Source organism: Phaseolus vulgaris, chromosome 5 (assembly GCF_000499845.2).
Source record: "Phaseolus vulgaris cultivar G19833 chromosome 5, P. vulgaris v2.0, whole genome shotgun sequence".
NCBI lineage: Eukaryota > Viridiplantae > Streptophyta > Magnoliopsida > Fabales > Fabaceae > Phaseolus > Phaseolus vulgaris.
The window spans coordinates 5,997,067-6,010,453 of record NC_023755.2 but is presented as its reverse complement, the minus strand read 5'-3'; positions in this window follow the sequence as shown (position 1 = coordinate 6,010,453).

Sequence of the window (13,387 nt, the reverse complement as noted above, 5' to 3'; positions counted from 1 at the left end):
AGTAATCTCCGAAAGAAAAATGTTGTTGAAGACACATCTTCAAAATCAGAAGCTAGTAAGAGCAGTGTTGATTCAGACAAGGTAGAGAATACAGTAAGCTTCGTTTTGCCTTTTCATTCTCCCCTATGGGCTTATTATTTATATGCTAATTTTTTACATTACTGCTCAAGATTATTTGTTAATTCATGAAGGTCATAGCCTAGCAGATCTGCAGATAAATAATAAAAAATTATCAATTATATATTTAAAGAATCAATTTATAATAATTTTTTTTTTTTTTTACTTGGTGAAGATGATGCTTATTCTTGATTTAAGTTCACCTAAAAATGCTGTACAATGAATTTGGAAGAAAATCAGATGAACCCTAATCTAGATACAAGAAAACGTAATAAGAGGGTGGGAAGAAAAGTCGTAACAGAGAGAAAGAAAATAATCCCCCATTAATCAAATAAACACCGTACCTAAATTGTATAAAAGCACACATAAATTGTATAGAGGGTATGTATATATGAAAAAGGGACTGCCTAAGTGGCAGAAAAAGGATTAATGGACCTATACATTAAGACTGACCCAATCTTACATAAAACAGAAAAAGAAAGCATAATTTAACATTTTTCATTTTTTATTAGAATTAAAGATATGAAAATGTTATTTTAACAACGCTATATTAAAAACATCAATTTACAATTGTAATTTAATTAATATAATTTTAAAATATTTTTTTAATAAAAAAAAATATTTTTTCGTTCTAATATAATAGAGGGTTATCAACTTATATCACTCTTAAAAATAATTGTTGAAAAAATATATGCATTGTTAGAAAATTTGGGAGGATACTTTGATAAACTAACTGCATATTCTAAATACATAATATCAATGATCTTTCAAATACTAGTGGTTAAATAAGAACAATGTCCCTTAATACATTTAAATTAATATTTCCCCTTATTTACAAAATCCTCATTAAATTTCATTAAATTTTATGTATGCTTACCGACTTTTGTTCTAGATCTTTATACTTAAAAACCCTAATGAATGTATCCCAAAATTGATCTTGTGTTTCACATGAAATAACTTCACATCTTGTCTTGACATATTAAAATTGTCGAGCTTCAATTGTTTCACCATCCTCAAGAAGTTTTGATTACTCCTAAGTATCATTTTTTTCCTAATGACTTTGATTTCTTCCTTTGACAAACTTGCTATATGGATTATGTTCATTTTTTTATTTAGGTATTATAAGAGTTTTTTGTAACTTTTTTTTTTTATGTAATAGTATTATAATTTCTTTTAATAAAGTTAGATTGTTCTCAAAATATTTTTCATTAATTCATATTTTTACCGATAAAAAATAATAAATAATAGGTAATCCTTAATTAGTAAATAAGCATTCAATATCCTAAATAGTCAATACACATTAACATCCAGTGGTTATATAAAAATAATGTCTCTTTAAACATATTAACTGAATTTTTTATTTTCTTACCTAAAAAAACCCTTTACTTTTCTAATTATTTTATGTTCTTCAATTACTTAACTTCTACATTTCATACCATGCTTTAATATATATATTTTTGGAAAGTTTCATAATTCATACAGAGGGTCGGTTGTTTAATAATTAGTTGCCATGACTTATCGCAATTATAATCAAACTTATTATGATACCTGAAATATTTTATTTATCTCTTAAGTAAACAGTTATATGTTATATCACACATTATATAAACCATTTGATCACGAGTGTAGCATTCTCAATATTACCTCGTAATTATGCTAAAGAAATCATGAATGAGTACTATATTAAAATGGTTTTCAATTTTTTTTGAACTGGTTTTTTTCTAGAAGAATAATGATAATCAAAACTCTCTGGGGTTGCATATAAATAATTTTCAGAAAAACATGTTATTATAACTTCTAAAGTTACCCTTCATTTCCATTCATATCAACCAGCATAATCAATATTTGTCAAAATAACAGAATGTTTTAGAAATGTTACTAGCATACTTGAAATGCTTGTGAATATTATTGTTATGGGCAAAATTAGTTTTGATTTCTTGAAAATATATACTTGCTTTTATTTGTTTCATTTGAAGCCTATTCCTGATGGAGAAAAAAGTGAAGATCTTCCAAAGTCATCAGAGAAATTCGAGAGAACTAAGAAGCAAAAAGGTTCCTCCTCCAGGCATTCCAAATATGCAACAGACAGAAAGAAATTAAAATTGTCTAAAGATGAAGCTGCTGAGTCAGAGTCCTCCAATTTCACCTCAGTTGATGAGGTATGCTTTTAGTATCAAATTTCTTTAACCATTTTTCTTTAACACTGGTCAACATAGTTTGCACCCTCTTTTACTTGAGTTTTGATTTATATTTTTTCTGTTTATTGTTTTGCACTTATCACTGGAGAAAATTTTGTTTTACAATTCCACTTCGCACATTGTTATATAATTTGTGTTTGAAAATAAGTTAGAAAAGTTACTGGACTAAACAAAAACTTAAGACAACACAAACAAAGAATTAATATTAAGAGAAATGAAACCTTAATCATCTATATAGAAATTATCATTATTTTTAGAAAATCTCCCTGATAAAGAAAGCTCATATTTAAGCAAGCAATAGCAAAGTTATTCATGACTAGAATGGAAATTAAAATGAGAGAAATCTTAAGTCTTCAATTCAATTTTTCGTGCTTTCACATTAAGTTTTATGGTTATTAATAGTATCATGAAAGTGTTTACATATATATTTTCCATTGATAATATTTGTTCCTGCTATGCCATTTAATGATTTTTATGCTCCACAATCGCAAGCTGGATGAACCAAGTGAAGTTGGAAAAAAAGGGGGAACTTCCGACGAAAACAACATTTCGGAACCTCTTCTGCTTAGGTACTAATTTCCCTTCTTTCAGTAATCTGTAGCTTGGTTTATTTAGTGTTTTTTAGTTTTTATTCTTTGGTTGCTCTCTCAAATATTTGTTTTCTTTCATAATTTATGTCAGACCACTTCCTTATTTAGCCATGTCAATACCTTTTACCATGTCCTCTACTCAGATTGTTTGAGAAACTTATGTTAGAAAATCATGCACAGACACTCATGTCGTATCCGTGTAATGTCTGTGGTGCATAGATATAGAACCCGTTGCTTATTTTGTGGAAAAAATAGTAAAGTTTGGTATTCCATGAATCAATCAACAGGCCTACCAACTCAGAGGAGAAAAGAAATGTATCAACTATTGCTGATCAATGTCTTATACACTCTTCGTCACAAATTCAACCGCATGGAGCTGAAATGGATCGAACAGAAGCAGCATCTGATGAAGACGAGCAGAACAAAACAAGGAAACTGTAAGTCTACTACCTAAGGGTTTGTTTTGTTTGTGCTAAATAAAATACTGCCTTAAGTCTAAAATATGTTGCAGCAGTGATAAGCTACCTATAAGAGGGGGGAAAAAACTGTCTTGGATGAACACAAAGGAGCCCATCGAGAGTTCAGGTTTAACTTCACCGAATCAAACTACAAAAGGGAAAGAAAAAATGAGTTCGATGAACATAGCCCTTACAAGTTCAGAATCAGCTGTACCTAATCAAACTACAAAAGGGAAAGAGGTATTGATTAACGCAACCCTTCGAACTTCAGGACCAGCTTTAAATAATCTCTATGACTTTGAGACAATTATCCGCAATAAACTTGGTGCAGTGAATAATGCTTCTGCGTCTTGGAAAGGTAAGGAATTAACACTTTGACATGATAAAAGCTAAATCAAATCCAGTGATATCATCTTAAAACTGGGCACTAACTAAGCGGAATTTTCCTTTCTAGGTGCAAGTATTCAATGTTCATCTCCATTGCCAAAAGACACTTTCAACTCTTCATCGAAATTAGAGGTACTGTGATCTTTACACCTATTTTAAATCTCTTTACAAAGATTACTTCTTATTGTGGAAACCTTTCATCATCAAGCTAACTAGACCAAGCTCTTGATTTCTTTCAGAAAGGTCTCGCTCTAGGTTCTGCATATTCTGGAAACTTTGGCGCTAAAACCTCAAGCACATATTCATCGTTTATTAATTACAAAGACATTGATGATGATTGGTCTGAGATGGAACTTGAGGCTTTGTTGAGTTTTGTCAAAAAATATGGTCTAAATAACTGGAATGTCAAATTTGAAGATCCAGATTTGCAATTTATAAGGAACAAAACTGGAAGAGAATTAGCTGAGAAGTGGGAAATGGTGGGTTCTAAAATGTTACCATATCTTCCAAACAGCTATATGCCTGCAGACACAGCTGACAGATCAGAACTTCTTGCATCAAAGGGACATCGATTTCAGTCAGTCTACAAGACCCCCGCATTTCAGTTTCCAAGTGCCCAATCTCCAATTCATAGGCCTAGTCCTAGATTTGACATTCCTCCCTTTCATGTTCAGAAGGGTAATCAAGCTCTCAACTGGGGAAGGATCAACCCATCCTCAAATGGTATCTTTGGTCCTCAGTTTCAAGGCTCTTCAACGGGAGCTTTTAACTCACTTCACCCCTTGGCCAGTGCTCTTCCAAGGGAACTGAGTGCCAACTTGAACTCAATGAATGCACAACTTATGGCTCAACTTCAGAATGAGAGGGCTAATCAGCTGGCTCAAAACTTCAGGCCAACCAATGTTCAGACCCCACAAACTCCACCATTATCTCTCAGTGAAACAACAATTTCTTCTCCACCCAATGTTGGAACTGAAGCTCGCTCTCAGTTTCGGTTCGGTGGTGTCCGTCTTCCGAACAACGTGAGACTGAACGAAAATGGTGGTCATGACCCCGACAATAGAAAGTGAAATCCTTTTGGGATTGAAGAAGAGGGTAAAGGTTCCTTTCAAAACTGCATGTCTAATAAGGTTTCTGAATATCCTAAGTGGCTCTTTGTTCTTTAGCAAAAACCGCCTTAGGTCAAAATCATAGTTACTTTAAACTATTTCTATTTCTATTTCTATTTCTAGTTGCGTGGTAGTTGTTTCCATTACAATAATGACTGATTATTGGAGAAATAAACGGTTGCTTTCTTCATACATTTTTTTGTTAATTCTATTATCTAGCAGCAATAGATCTTCTGCTGCACAAATTCCTCACTGTCTTGAATTAGTAGTAAATATTTTCCTCTTAGTTTATAACGTTAATGAGCCTTAGGTCAAACTCATAGTATGTGATTAAAAAAGTTAACAATTTTTATAAATTATGTATATTTTATAAGCATTGAAATAGTTTTTTGGAAAAATAAATCTTGTTGATAACTCAAATATATATGTCAGAATTTAAGAACCCAAAAAAATAAAATATAGTTTTCGTAAAGACAATCACATGTAAAGTTTGTTATACGCACTCTAATCCAAAATCAACCTGATTTTGCTTTTTTTTATTATCAATATTATGAAAATTTTAATGTTTATGCCATTAACTGGATGCTACATATTATAATTTTTGCTTTATAAACAGTTTTACTATAAATTTTAATATTTTATGTTAGTATTTACCTGTTAAAGAATAACATTGAAAATATTATGAAAATTTTAATGTTATGCCATTAACTGAATGCTACATATTATAATTTTTGCTTTATAAACAGTTTTATTATAAATTTTAATATTTTTATGTTAGTATTTACCTGTTAAAGAATAACATTGAAAATATTATGAAAATTTTAATGTTTATGCCATTAACTGGATGCTACATATTATAATTTTTGCTTTATAAACAGTTTTATTATAAATTTTAATATTTTTTATGTTAGTATTTACCTGTTAAAGAATAACATTGAAAATTTTAATGTTTATGACATTAACTGGATGCTACATATTATAATTTTTGCTTTATAAACAGTTTTATTATAAATTTTAATATTTTTATGTTATTATTTACCTGTTAAAGAATAACATTGAGCAAGAAGTGGACATAAGATTATTATTATTATTATTATTATTATTATTATGAAATATTCATTTTATATTATTAAAGCTCAACATGTTAAGAACTTTTGACAGATTTCATTAATAAAAAATATTGATTATAACTAGTATATAAATTACTAATAATTATCTCCTATTCTCATTTAATTTACTTATTAGATTATAAACTCAAGTATTTTTTTTTTTACTTTTGGTTATGAATTTAAAGTTATTACATTACAAGAAAATAATAAATTAGAATTAAAAAAAAAAATATGCAAAGAGGTAAGAACCAACGCTTATATATTGATAATGTTTAATTTTTTTTGAGGAATGCTAAAAGTGTGTAAGCTATTAAACTTACCTAGTGACAGGATAAAAAACTGATGTAAATAGCGTGCACCAAACCTACGCTAAACATAGAATATTATAATATTTTATATTTAGTATGGTTGCACCAAAAGCAAAAGGAAGAAAAAAAACAATAGCATCCACGATGCAAGTTAAGAATTTTTTTTTTAAATTTTTTGGTTAAAAAAATGTTAAGTCGCATATTGTATCAAAAAAACATTACAATTTGGAGCAAATCAACTAATATAAAAAAATCTTAAACAATCCAAATTTTAATTTCGACCCATCAATTGTCAATTTTAAACTATCCAATTTTCCATTTTAAACCATTAGCTAATCATGAATTCAATCATCCGTATTTAAATTTTTAATTGTAATACAAAATCTAATAATAACTTACAATTCAAAATTCAAATTTAACTATAAAATTGTAGTAAATGAGGCTTCAAAACACTAAAAAAATTGATTTTTCAAGACGTGAGTAATCACTACGGTAAGGACTTATCCGCAGTGTATTGCACAAGTCTATCAGGATACAACAAGAACTTTCCAAAAAATTTCGAGGATCGCAAGTTACTATGAAAAGAGTAATAATCCAATAAACCCGGAAATAGTATAATAAAGTAAAATATTAAATGATGAGAGAGAAAGAGAAAAAGGAGAAAAGGTAATAGGAAGAAGAAAGGTTCCACAGTGGTGGGTGAAGAAGATGAAGAAGGTGAGTGCGAGAGATACATCTCCAGAAGCAAATGGATGCGGTATTTATAGATGGAGAAATCACAACTACCGCACTTTCAAACCCTAATTGAGCGTAACTATTCCATGGTCATGGCTGTCGGAAACAGAGCAACCGCCGATGATGGAGGAAGACCCGCGTGAATGGAGGAACCAACCACCCAAGACTTGCAACGTTTTCCGAACTGCTCGAGAAAGAAGGGAAGTTGAGCGTAACTCCCTTCCGTTTCTTCTTCATTTTCGCAAATGTGGTTTTAGGGTTCAAACCCCTTTTGTAATATCTTCATAGTGCCGTTCGTTTTACAACAATCCCCCACATATTGCAAAAGATAAAACATAGAGATAAAGAAAGAAAAAAAAAATTGGGTTCATCTAAGATGTAATGCATTAAAGCTGGTATAGCAAGCTATATGAACCAGTCTTAGATTGATGAACTTAACACATAGTGTAGTTGGTATAACAAGTTATATGAACCAAGACACTTAGTATGTGTTAAAAGTTTATCAATCACAATACACCCCCACATTACTTGTTGTTATCATTGTGTTGCGCTACTAGCCATGCGTGTGCCCGGTATTCATGAGTTCTATAGAGTAGATCTTGCCAAGATCTCATGCAAGCGGCCCCACTTGACACTCATATAGGTGATTTCATCAAGCGTATGCTGCAAATCATACACCACCAATAAGGGATATGAAAATCATTAAAAACTTTGTAGATTGTTAAAACTTTTTTACCTCAGAATTTTAACCACAAAGTTTATCCTCTCGATAATGCAGTATCAAACACTTTCACACACACCATAGGAATGGAGAAAATTGATTTTAAATTAATATTAGTGCTAGCAGAACTAACAAGTGACTTGTTTTTACACATATGAACTTTATTCATGGGATCTCCAATCACAAAGGTTGGGTTTCCATCACTTGTTTGTTTGCAAGTGACTTAAGTCTCATTCCCCTTGATGTTTCTAAAATCATTTTTCTCCCTAGGGGTTTTGTTAGAGGATCTGCCAGATTTCGTTCTGACTTGACATAGTCAATAGAAATCGTTCCATTCTTTAACAGCTGCTTCACCAAATTATGTCTCAATTGTATATGTCTATTTTTTCCATTGTAACTTTTATTTTTAGCTATAGTTATTGCCGATTGGCAATCACAATGCATTGATACAAATGGGGTTGGTTTCATTCCTAAAGGAATGTTTACTAAGAAGTTTTTCAACCACTCAGCTTCACTACCAGCCATCTCGAGAGCAACAAACTCATATTCCATTATTGATCTTGCAATAATAGTTTTCCTTATTGATCTCCATGTAACTGCACCACCCCCAAGTGTAAATACATAACCACTAGTGGATTTTGTCTCATCTGAATCAGAGATCCAGTTAACATCATTGTACCCTTCTAGCACAACGAGAAATTCACTATATTTAATGGCATAATCAATTGTACCTCTCAAGTATTTCATGAGTCTCACAAGTGCATCCCAATGATCCTGACTAGGACATTGAGTGTATCTACTCAGTCTACCTACTGCATAAGCAATATCTGGTATAGAAAAGATCATTAAATGCAATAAGCTCCAAATTATCTGGGCATACTGAGTATAAGAAATAGATTTTCCTCTATTCTTTTTTAATTTAAAGCTAGCATCATAAGTGGTGCTCCTTGACTTAAAGTCATTGTAACCAAACTTCTTAAGAAGTTTCTCAGTGTATTTTTCTTGGGATAGTAATATGTTATCTCCCTTCCTTATGATTTTAACTCCTAGAATCACACTTGCTTCATCCATGTCTTTCATCTCAAACTTAGATCCAAGAAACAATTTTGTTTTAAAAACAATATCATTGCATGTACCAAAAATTAACATGTCATCCACCTACAAACATATAATAACACATTCATCATTTTCAAATCTAGAATACACACATTTATCAGCATCTTTGGTAGAAAAATCTTCACAAAGTAAAACATTATTAAGTTTTTCATGTCATTGTTTTGATGCTTGTTTCAAACCATACAAATATTTTAAGAGTTTGCATACTTTTTCCTTTTGACCTAGAACTACACATCCTTTAGGTTGAGTCATATAAATTTCCTCTTCTAGTTCACCATTCAGAAAGGTTGTTTTAACATCCATTTGGTGAATTACAAACTTATGGATAGATGTTAAGGCTAGCAACACACAGATTGAGGAAATTTATAAAATCACAAAAATATGTTACGATTGATAATTATAAATCACAAATCTTTAGACTAAGTTGTCATGTTATTACCTTTTAAATGGGTACATCCACCTATACTAGATTGTTCCACCAAGTCTCCCTTCATCTACTAGATGGACATCGAGATGTTCCATAGAATTGAAGAATGTGTTAGGAAACATTGCTTCCAATTTCAAGAGAATGATTAGAATGCTTTGTTTCATCCTAGTAAGCTCATCCTCCTTTAGGGTGTGTTTGGATTTGGGAGTGGAAGTGTAAGAATGTGAGAGAGTGGATGTGTGAGGATTTGATAGGAAAGTGTAAAGAAAGTGAGTGTGTTTGGATTGAGATATGTTAAATTGACTATGTGAGAAAAGTTTATTGGAGTTTGTGAGTGATGTGATGATTGATAGAGGATTTATAATTTTTTTAAAATGTAAAATGTAACTTTACAAGTTTACCCTTGTAATAAAAAATATATAAATAATAACGAATTTGTGTGTATATTTAAGTTAATCATAATTTTATAAATTATTTTCAATACATGTAATAATTATTTCCAGAAAAGCATGAATTCTTTATCATTCTCATAACATAAATTCTTTTCATAAAAATAAATTTATGATTAATGTGATTGAAATTTTAAATTTTTTTAATTAATAAAAAAATAAGATTACAAATTTCTCCTTATATATAAAATTAATTAATTAATTTATATTATTTTTTTATGATTAATAATAATAATATTATTACTTAAATTTATTTTTTATATAAATAATTATATTTATTTTTATTATTATTAATTATTATAATTATTTTTATTTATTTTATTAATAATATTATTAAATATTTGATAAAAATAAAAGAAAATAACAGTAAAAATTATTAATAATGTTATTATTTAATAAATTTATTTACTTATTACTAAATTTATATTTATTATCATTATTTTTAAAATTTATTTTAATTAATATTATTATTTATAATATTATTATTGTTTTATAAATTAATTTTAAAAAATATTATTATTTTAATATTTATATTACTAATATTAATAATATTTATTATTATTATAAATATATTTATATTATTATTATATATTTTATTATTATATTATATTATATTTTTATTATAAATTATATTATAAAATTAAAATACATATTATCTATATTATATAATCGATTATGTATAGAAATCGGTAACATGATCAATTATATAATATAGATAATCGATTATGTATTTTAATTTTATGTTATAAATATTTTTTATTTTCATTAATATGAGATCATATTGGCATTATGTATATATATTTTTTTTCACAAAAATGAAAAATGTGATGTGTGGTTTTCAGTTTACTTCTCTGCATATATTCTCTGCATATATCATATGTATGTGAGGAGAAGATTTCAATTCTCTCAACACCTTTCCACGCCTTTAAATTTGTAGATTTTTCGTTGATCCTGACATGAACAATTTCGTAATTCGATTGTTGATAATAATAAAAACATTTTTAAACATAGACTCGACATAAATCTTTGAAAAAAATATTTATTTTGATATCGAAATTTAGAACATAAGTTGGTAATAAATTGAATGCTATAGGAGGTAAGCATTCGATGAATATTATGACAATCATGGTTTTTCATCTTTCTTGTTCACATCATCATATCTTATCAAGTTAGAAGAATATCCATTAGACATCTTAAGATCTTTTAACCGACGAAACATGTTTTATGTGCTCAGATTTAAGTGTGTAATATATTTTTACTTGAATAATTTTCTATTAGGATGTGACTTCGGCTCTAGATCTCTTCACCTACAATACAAACTTCCTTATAACTTCAGTTCTAAGTCTATTTCGACTTGATGCATTATTATCTTGCAGAATAAACATATGTATATGTAAAAAGTTGTTTCACGTAAATTTATTTATTCTATTTGAAGTGAAATCTCATTGTACATGGAAGGAAGCTTATCATGAGTTTTTTTTCCATAACCACTCTTAAGAAAAAAAATCAAATCAGTTTCTTTATAGCATGAAACACCTTATGCAAGTTCTCTCGAATATTTTCTTTAAATTCTTCTAACTTGTGCTTATGGACAAAGTTGTTAAAAAAGTCCTCAGTTTTTAAAGTTTTATTGTCCAAAAAGAAAGGAATGTGATATAATCTATTACTATGATTGCTATAATGATCTCGAAAAAGGTCCTCTACACCTTAGGCTAGTCTTTAGTGGTTGAAGTTTTTTTCCATACCCTTATACAAGAACAACAAATCAAAAACATAGTTCAACTCCTACTTATTTTACTTCCCCTTTATATTGAGGTCAAGGTACCAATCTAAATTTTCCTAAACTATTGGAATTGCATCTTAATACCATGCTTTGGTACTCTTGGTTTAAGATTGGCTAATCCTTACAAAATACTATTGAATCAAGAGTGGATGCACCCTTACTTTCTTACTTTACACAACATCACTTTCGAGGACTTTAATTTGATTAGAAAACATGTTTTACATACTAGTTTAACATTTCAAGTAACATCATCTACTTTGTTAATTTTTTTTCTTCTATTTTTTTTATAAAAAAAAACAAATAAATAATTGAGGTATTCTAGGGACACCTCAACCCTTATACAAGCAAGTCAACCTAAGGCTTCAAACTCTCTAGCACATAAGACAGAGTTGCAAATCAAAACAACCACCCAAGTCTTTCACTACCCCACCAAATACTTTTTTGATAGATTTCATGCAAACTAGAGGTTCAAGACACCGGTCAGAGTAAGAAAAACTAGCTAAACGAACTTTAGACCAAACCCACAACCATACCTTTAATTTCACTATTGTGAAGATTTCAATGTGATCTATCATTTCATTCCTAAAAATCTTCTGATTTATATGTCTCCACAATTCACTAACTACTGTTATCCACACGCAAGCCCAAATTTGATTCACAACCTTATTGACCCTAATGATCTTAAAATTTGAAAAGTGTTTTTTTGGCTCCCGATGGTCTGTCGAAACCAATCACACCCACTCGTATCTTAGACCACACCCGCCAAACTATTTTACACGTACAAAAAAGATGTGACATTGTTTCCTCTACCTCCCCACATAAACCACACGTATTGCTTCCTGAACTTATCCCCTTCTCTCTAGATTTGCTTTAGATGCAATCTTATCTTCCATGACCCTCTATGCTGTGAAATGAGATGATGGTTGTGTTTTTATCCTCCAAAAACATTCAAACTCAGGTACCTCGTCCCCCTGAGCTTCCTCTTTAAGTATTCTGTAAGCATATTTAACTGTGAAATCCTTTGTCCCGCTTTCTTTCCAAACCCATTTGTCCACCCTATCCACCTTTAAACTCTTCTCTTCCAGAAGACGAACCAACTGTTGCTTCTGATTCCTTTCCCATTCAAACAGACTCCTCCTCCATCCTATCTTCCAGGACACTCTAGATTATTATTCCACTCCCCTCCTTGCCACAATTTGACTTCCTTATCAAAGAAAATTGAGAAAAACCTCAGAAAATTGTCATTGAGACTCACGTCTCCCACCCATAGATCCTCCCATAAACTTATGTCCCTCCCATTCCCGACCTCCCATTTGAAATTATCCTCAAACTTGTCTTTCCAACCCTCAAACTTCCATACTTCCTTCAAATCTCTCCACCAAAATGAATCTGCCCTATTATGTTTTTGAGTCTTGAAATCCCTCCAGCCTCCGTACTTCGATTCTAACACCTCTTTCCATATATCCATCTTGTCATTACCCAATTGCCGTATTGATTTTCCTAAAATAGCCATATTGAACCGTATGTAAGAAAATGACCTAGCATTTGTGATTGGATGACCTCATTGGAAAATGAAGCTAAGAATATTGTTCCTAGAAATCAAAGGGTATGTGTTACATTATGTCTGCAATATGGAGGACCAACTTTTTAGTTCATTCTCATTCCTAACTTTTTATCAAATTGAATGAGTTCGATTCAAATTATGCAAACTTTCATTCATTCAAAGAGAAACTAGTGTTGGATGTAGGTTAAAGGTGCTGGTAGTGGTTTTGGTTTTTTCATTTTAAAAGGTGCTCAAAGGCCCTCTAAAGCCCAATAAGATAAAATGGGTGTTGTTTTATTTTTTTCAGGTCTGGTAAGAGAGGCAGCAAATGTGTTGG